The 8,286-nt window shown below is 55.3% G+C and overlaps 1 pseudogene; it reads right to left on the reverse strand.

The window, feature by feature from the left end:
- Positions 1–5,860: 5,860 nt before the first annotated feature.
- On the reverse strand, positions 5,861–6,963 carry LOC147341343 (small integral membrane protein 10-like protein 2A; annotated as a pseudogene).
- Between the last annotated feature and the right edge of the window lie 1,323 nt (positions 6,964–8,286).

Here is an 8,286-nt window from a genome sequence, read left to right on the forward strand (position 1 = left end):
AACCAGGGTTTCTTTCCTGCAAATGTATCGTATACAAATGGTTTAGGTGATTTACATCATCTTCTGGCCAGAAGGCCTATTAACATTTTATGACTCTTGACAAGGACTTATCAACAAAGACTTATTTTCTCTAAGAGTAATTATTTTAAGGTTTGGCACCATCTTCCGAAGATAAAATTGCATTCCTATAGGGCGAATGTGTAATCGGTTTACAACAAAGGAAAGAATTTATTACTTTAAGGGTCTAAAGTTACTAACACCAAGGCCACTACTTATTTTTTCTACATACCAACTATTAATTAATACATATCCAAGGATACAATTCAGGGGATGTGAAAACTTGGCAGCAGGCATTGACTCATCAATGAAATCTTTTACTAGGTTTATTCTGACAGTTTCTAACTCTCTGAGAGTCTCTAAGCTATTTGAATATCTTAAGCTTCCCGTGCCTCTCGAGGCTGGGAGACTGTAAACAATCCTTTGCATAGCTGTAGGAGTCCGGGTAAACTTGTCAGGCGAGTTAGAGAGCCATCTGAGGGGTTTGGATTTAAACACTCCTAATTGCCCAGGAATTTTATTAATTGGAGCTGTAAGTTAACTCTTTGACAGAGAGAGCGAGATGGTGGTGGGGGACAGCCCCCCAGTAAAGTCAGAGGTGAGAGCACAAAGCAATAAAGTAGGCAGACTCTGGTTTTTTGGGGGTAGATGCTCAAGAATATCCGGGCGGACTCCTGAGGCTCGATCCCGCCTTTGCGTATACCGAGCCTCCTTCCTCATGACCTTTGTCACGAGTGGAATGCCTCACCGGCTCCCGGGAACCTATGGCTCTGCTGGTCCGGGTGGCCAGGCTGCTCTGAGTTAACCTTGGACCTGGAGCTGGCCATAGCAATGACATCCCAGATTACTTCCTGGGTACACGAGGGGTCGCATTCCTCCTGACTGAACCCTCCCATGAGCCCTGCACCTATTATGCTCTCACATGGTCTGTGTGGGCTCCTCTGTCTGGTCCATGGGTTCAGTGCTCAGGGCCTACTTTGGGGTCGGGCATGGAGAGGAGCCCAGGAAATATGTCTTGCCAAATGAGCGGCTCAGGGTCTCTGAAGAATCACCTTCCCTGAGGCCCTCTGGGTGCCACTGTGACCCCATTATCAGGGTGAATGTTAATGAGCTACAGGGGATGTGTGGCATAAATTGGGGTGTGGGAGGCAGGGGAAGGAGGGATTCCTGAGAAGACCTTGGATTTCTGGGTAAGGGATGTTGTGGGTGGATGAGCATGGCGGTTGCTGCAGATGGACCCTGTGGTGGCCACAGAGAGGGAGGGCTGTCATGGCAGCCACTGAGGGAAGCCTCGAGAAGGGCTTGGTGACCAGGCAAGGGAGAAGCTGGCCTGAGGTAGCCTTGGGGACTGCTCTGCAGAAGAGGCAGAGGCTCCCAGGTTCAGTCTGGTTCCCAGTGCTGAGGTGGAACACAGCCTCAAGATAATCAGGGGCTTCTGCCACTGTCAGCAGGGCAGTGGGGAGTGAGATTGTCTCTGAGTGCACAGGGTTGGGGGGGGATACCCAGTGCCTTGGTGGGGAGCTGTGGCCCATGGAGGCCTACTGTTTGTGGAGGTTGGGAAAGTCGGTCATAGGCCCCAGGAGGCGCTCTGGCCAGAAGGGAAGCCCCACCATGCTGGCTTTCATGGGTAGGCACTGTCTGGGCATCTTCCTCCTGCCTGGTTGGGTGTGGGGGGCAGCAGAAGGGCTGGAATGGGCCTCCCTGGAGGGGCTGGGCAAGTGGGTGCAGGGAGCTGAGAGCTGGACGGGGTGCAGGGTGCAGGCTCAGAAGCAGCCTCAGGCCAAGGAAAATCATGGGTGCCAAGAAGGAGACCCAGAGGCAGCGAGAACACTGGACCAGAAGCCACAGGCTGTGCCTGGGCCCAGATGCTGAGTCAGCCCTTAGCTCAGGGTGGTGGAAGTGAAAGAGCAGAGCAGGAGGTGACAGGAAAGACACAGCAGGAGAGGTCTGGCTGAGACCAGAGGCTGAGGCTAAGGAGGGAGAGCAGACAATCATCTCTTGGGGGGACCGAGGGTGCCCAGATAAGGGCTGGGGAGGCTGTGTGCTCTTCCTCCCTGCCTGGGTAGGTGAATGCAGGTGTGGAGGTGGGGTCTGAGCTGGATCCTGGTCTAAGGGTGGGCAGAGTCAGGAGGCAGACAGGGAGGATGGGGAGCAGAGAATGAGTCCCTCCAGTGGGGTGACAGGACCCTCAGGGAATGTCAGGGCCAGGCCTTAAGATCTGCCAGTAGCTCAGAGCCTTGGTCCTGTCGTGGGACTCTGCTTAAGCACAGGTCTCAGCCACCCCACGACCTGACGTTTCTGTTTCTGTGCGCAGAAGAGGGCCCTACCTTCCTTCCTCTGAGGTGGGTGCTGTGCTTCTCTGCAGGCCTCCCTCCCACAGCCTCTGACCACCACCCCCGCTCCCTCTGCAGCAGTCTCGGAGTCCCCACCCCGGGCCCTGTGATGGGACAGCTTGAGTCTAAGGTGGAGGGAAAGGAAGCTGGTCTCTGGTCCCCAATGTTGATCTTCTTCCAACCTGGGCACCAACCTGGCTGCCAGGGAAGCGATGGGTCCCTGCCACCTGCTGCTGCAGAGGGGCCTCTGGGTGACACAAAATGATCTGCAGACGGCCCATTTCACCTCACCTACCCCAGCCCATCCTTGGGGTTCAACTGAATTAAGTGCTTTCTAACACCAGGCTTTAAAATAAAGAAAACACTTAGCTGTCTGGTTATTCAAATAGTTTGTGAATGGGACAAACTGGGACACTCGCTACATCTTAGGCCAGGCCTGTGCTGCTGACTTCTCATCATGGGAGCAGCGCTCCAAGTCAAGTCCTGTCTCAGAGCATCTTCTGAACAGGCCACCATCCCTGCCATGACCCTACCCACTTATAGCCCTCAGGATGCTCCCCTACCCCAGCTTCTGGCCACCAGAGTAGGGTGAGCTCACCCCTAGCCCCTCTCCTCCAAGGGGGCACCACACCAGAAACAAGAGGCCTCCAGTTTTCATTTTATTCAATTCAAAGAATATTTTTTATTAACTTAGACAGACACAAGATGTGACAACACTGGAAACAAGAACATTTCTCTGACCAGACTGCGCTGACTGGTGCAGAGTTCATCACACACAGAAAAGGAGCAGTGGTCTTATTCAAGTCAGTGATTGTGTGTAAGCTCCACTGCCTGAAAACCAGACTGCAAATAAAGTGCAAAGAGAGCAGCAGGGGCCCAGTCGGGAGATGAGGAAGAGACGGGAGAGCAGAAGCAGCCAACGACTCAAGATCAAAACGGTAAGAAGAGCAGTGGCAGGAACACGTGCTGAGGACGTATCCCCGCCCCTCCCACGGCCAACATCTTTGGGGGCGGACAGCCCCAGCCAGAGCCCCACAAGGAGTGGGGATTCTCTGAAGGTGACGAGGGGTCTCTGAGCCCAGGGCCCCTGAATCTCCAACATACTTTCTCCACTTTGGGAAGCAGCCTCCCAGGGCCCAGGCAGCTCCAACAGAGCCACGAGCCCGGGAAGGACAGGGAGCCCATCCTGCACTGCACACCAGCTAAACAGCTCTGCACCCTCTGCAGCGCATAGTCACTCGTGTGTACACAAGCAATCACACACTTGTGCACAGACACACACCCATTCACAAATGCACACTGACACGTGTATTCACACACACACACTCACATCCGCACATTCACACACAAACATCTGTGCATTCATGCATCTGTACTCATACCCACACACTCATCCACACACCCCCTCACACACTCACACACTCAAGCCCTCATGCATGTGCATACATACTCGCACATACATGCCCACACACACCCCACACTCACACATGCACTCAACATGTGCGCTCACACACCCATTCACACACAGGCACACACATATTAAGTAAAGACACTCCCTAGTGCCCTCCCCAGGTCCTCTCAGGCTTGCCCAGGAAGAGGCTGCAGCTGGGGATCCAGTCACCCAGAGGGTGAGATCCAAACTTGAAAAGGGCACATTTACGCATCAGCCCCAAGGAGGCCCCTGGTCCTCCGCTCCTCTCCTCCCCTGCAGCCCAAGTCACAGTCTCTCAGAACTCCAGGGATGCAGTCCAAAGGCTGGCAGTCTCCCGGAAGTGGTCCTGGAGGGACACAGTTGGGGTGGAGAAGGGGCCACCAGGACCAGGGGTTTCCAGGCAACTTGGCACAAGGGAGGAAGCCATCAGCGCCCTTCCATCTGTGGGAATCTGCGGGGGGCATGTGGTAGCCTGGGTGCAGCCTCAGGCCTCGGGGTGAGGCAGGCAGAGCTCTTCAGCCGGGCCCTGGGCGGCTGAGAAGGGTACATGGTGTGAGGCTCAGCCCCTCTGTCCCAGGGGCAACCAGGCTGCTGTGGTTCTTAGTCCCAGGAACTGAGGACCAGGACCGCAAGCAATCAGTGAGGGGGCAGATGTGGATGTGGGATGGGGGTGAGGGCCAGGGCCTCTCCTGGCTCCCCTCAGTGCCGCTCCTGGTGCACCAGTCAGCAGCACAGCCAGGACCGCTGCAGGCCCATCCAGAGCAGATGCTCCTGTGTGATCCTAGCAGGAGGGGCAGCCTGGAGACAGAGACATGGGGTCATGCGTGGGTCTCAGCTCCACCCCACCCACTTGTATCCCTTCCCTCCTATTACACTCGGCCCCAGGAGCCAGCCGACACCCCCACCCATACTGAGAGACCTGTGCCACTCAACACCAAGGAACCTCTGGTTAAGCCTTGCATGGGGCTTGGGTTGGGGTGGGGAGGCCTGACTGTGTGTGAATACCTTGCTCCCCAGGGGTTCTGGGACTCATCGCTCCTGTGACCATCTCAGCTTAGACTGTCCCCTGGTTCTTCCCTGTGACTTGCCATACACCCCACCTTCCCTGCCACGGGCCTTTCTCTCTAGGTCCCTTGGGAGCCTGTGCTCCCTTCCCCCATCCCACTGTGCCAGGTCTCCCAGAGACTGGGGGGCAGGTGGGGAATTCAGGCCCAGAGGCAGGTTCAGCTCCCCCACTTCTGATCTATGTCACAAGGGCAAATGTCTCCCTTCCCAGAGCTCAGCAGGTGGGGAGAACAGAGCTCCACCAGAGTGTCTCTAGCTCCATCCTTCCTCCCTCATGCCAGTACTGGATCACCAGGCCACCCCTCCCCGTGGGCTCTCCACCTGGAAGGCCCTGCCTCTCCTCGAGGGGTCAGGCCCTTCTCTCGGGCGCTCCCCAGGCAACTCTAGGGTCAGGGGTGCCCCAGGCAGGGATTTGATTCTCTTGACCACAGAGGGGGCAGTTCACCTTCTATAACACCAGTTCTTGCAAGAAAAACATGGGGACTTGAGAGTTTCCTCCTCACCCAAAGACGTCCCTGTCTCCCCAACTGTCGCCTACCCTACAAGCCTCTTCTCCATCTGCTCTCCCATCCCAGCCTGACAGCTGCCCTCCACTCAAGGAGACCCCCACTTTCCCAAATCCTTTGGGACACAGGGGCTGCTTGAGGCTGTCCAGGACTGGAGCACCGCATTCTGTGGCACCAGGAGGGCACTGATAGGAGGTGGAGGGAGCGTGGCTGAGATGGGGCAGGGCTGGGAGGAACACGTATTTCCCTCTTCCCTGTCCCCTGATGCAAAGCTTTGGAGGGTGGAGAGGAGCAAGAGAGACAGCAGGAGCAGGCAGAGAGCAGTCCCAGAGACCTGCCAGGAGGAAGTCTTGTGAAGGGCTGAGAAAGAGACAGACCTGGGCTTGGGCCAAGAACACAACCATCCGTCCAGGCTGCCTCTCGAGGGGTGGAGGACAAGGGGGCCAGCATCCGCTCTCTTCCAGGGCTTTCTGGGCCTCTCCTGGGCCATTTCCCTCTATTCCCCTGTGTTCAGGTGACACTACCGGGGCCGTGGGCCAAGGTGATGGGCTGACCCTCGGAGATGCCCAGGCAGCTGCCCCTCATCCCCATCTTGGATATATGACAAGGGAGTCCAGAGGGCCTGCATGCACCCTGCCTTGCCTGCTCTCGGCCAGGCAGCTTTCCAGGCTGGTTTCCTCACGTCCCTTCCTCGTCTCCCCAAGCCACCCGGCAGCCTGGACATCTAGATGTCATGGCCACCACCTCCCTCCAGCCCGCAAGGCCAACCTCTGGCCTCCTACCTTTTCGGTCGGGGTCACTCATTCATGTTCCTACTGAAGAATTTCTTCCTTCTGCTCCCCGCTTCGGCCAAAGTGAGGCAACAGGTCGGCTGCACTCAGATAATTTTCTCGAGTTCGATGCAAAGGGCCCGTTTTGAGAGTTTCAGTGCAGTTCGTCACCGGCCGCGAAGTGGCTGGCCAGAGCCGGGGCTCGGTGGCTGCGTCCTCCGCGGAGGTCTAGGGCCCGGAGGCCTGATCCGCTCCTTCCTCGTCCCCCGGAGCGTCCCGGCGGCCCCCGGCCCAGTGATCCTTCATGCTGATGCCCCTGCCGTCGCGGCCGGGCGGAGGTGGTAGCGGGCGTTCACTCGATCCTCACCTGCAGGCGCACGTTGAGCATCACCGAGGCCACGATGTAGAAATAGGGGAAGTTCCTGCGCAGACGCCAGGCCAGGTCGAAGAAGGCGATCAACGTGCGCGTGAGCCCCTTTCAGAAGGCACCGTAGGAGCCGCGGATCGCGGCTGAGCGCGCCAGCCGCACTGCCACGCCCGACAGGGCCGCTGCTGCCACCGCCGCAGACAGAGCCCCCGACGCCGCCATGGGCCCGGGCCGGCGCGGGCCCCGCGGACCGACCGCAGCACGAGCTGGCGGACAGGTGGACGCGAGGCCTGGAGCCGCTGGCCAACAGCAGTCGCGTCCCACCCCGCCCTGTTCCGCCGCGCCCCGCCTTCAGTCTCCCCTCAGGGGCTGGGCTCCCGATGACTCCTCCGCCACAGCCAAGGCCCCACCTGAGCTGCCTAGGGACAGCTCCGCCCCCTCGCCTGCACGCACATTGGCGACCGCCTGCGCAGCTCCACCCCTAGCATGGCCCTGCCCCTTGTCGGGTACCACAGAGCTGCTGCCAACGACTCAGCCCAAACCCCGGTACCTGCCCCTCCAAGAAGCCCCGCCTCCTCCCAGACTCCTAAGAGAGCCGGCGGGCCTGAAAGCTTTTTTTGTCAAGTGCTGCCCTCCTGGGATCCTTTTGCAGAATGCGCTATTCTGCAAGGAAGGCCCACCGGGAGCTCTTTATCCGTTTACACCATCCCCTTTCCCTCACTGTCTCCGCAGAAAATCTGGCCAGCTAGCCACTGCACTTTTAATTCATGTTTTTTTCTGGTAACTCTGCACTGTGGAATTTCACCAAACCTACATGCTCATTTTCCCCCCGTTCATGTGTATTTCGTGAATGCTCCTTTACCCCCATTGTCCTTACCTTTCATCCCATGGTGATTTCTATGCACTCCTCTTAGTCTGTCTTTGCCCTGGATGCTGCGCAAGGTCTTCTCAGCTGTACATTTGCCCTCATTCATTGCTGTTTATCTGCTCTTGGGTTTTAAAGCCCTTTCGTGGTTTCACCTAATGTTTATCTAAACCAAATCCAATTCAAAGTCCATGACATTTTCAGAATTATTGAAATGTGCTTGCTTCATTGTAGTCAGGACTTTTAAAAAGCCGTCTGCAAAAGTTGATTCATGAAGATTTCATCCCAGTTTTCACAAGGAGGGCTGGCCTAAGTTAATACCTTACTAATTCCTCTCAGAATGCCTGTTCAGTCATACTGAATATCTCTGTGACATCTGTATAAATGTTTAAGAAACCCAGCAGATTCATATACACTGATTGAGCAGTTGTCCTGGAGAAGAGAGAGTTTGAGAGGCACTAGGTTATTGGATCACAACAATATAACCATGCATGAATACGAATGCATAAAAAAAATCAGGGTAGATAAATGTCACATTATTGAACATCATTTACTCTGGTTAAGGAAGTAGGAAGAAAGACATACCTTTTATTTTTCGTGTATATGTATGTATATCCATTTGTGTATCTGTAACTATTACTTGTATAATACAACAAAAATATTTGAAACAGAAGGGGCCACATGAATATAGACTTAAGCTACATAGAAACCTTTTTTTTTTTTTTTTCCTAGACTGGATCCTGCCTCATTCATGTGCAGAGCCTGTTCCCTCCAATCATTTCTGAAACCTCTTCTTGGCCACATCTCATTTATCTTTAGCATTTTATTTTGAAATAATTATAGACTCAGGGAAGTTGCACAAATAGCACAAAAAAGACCTTGTGCCTTTTA

This window comes from Bos grunniens, chromosome X (assembly GCF_055505025.1).
Source record: "Bos grunniens cultivar Pamir isolate PY7600 chromosome X, Bosgru_T2T1.0, whole genome shotgun sequence".
Lineage (NCBI taxonomy): Eukaryota > Metazoa > Chordata > Mammalia > Artiodactyla > Bovidae > Bos > Bos grunniens.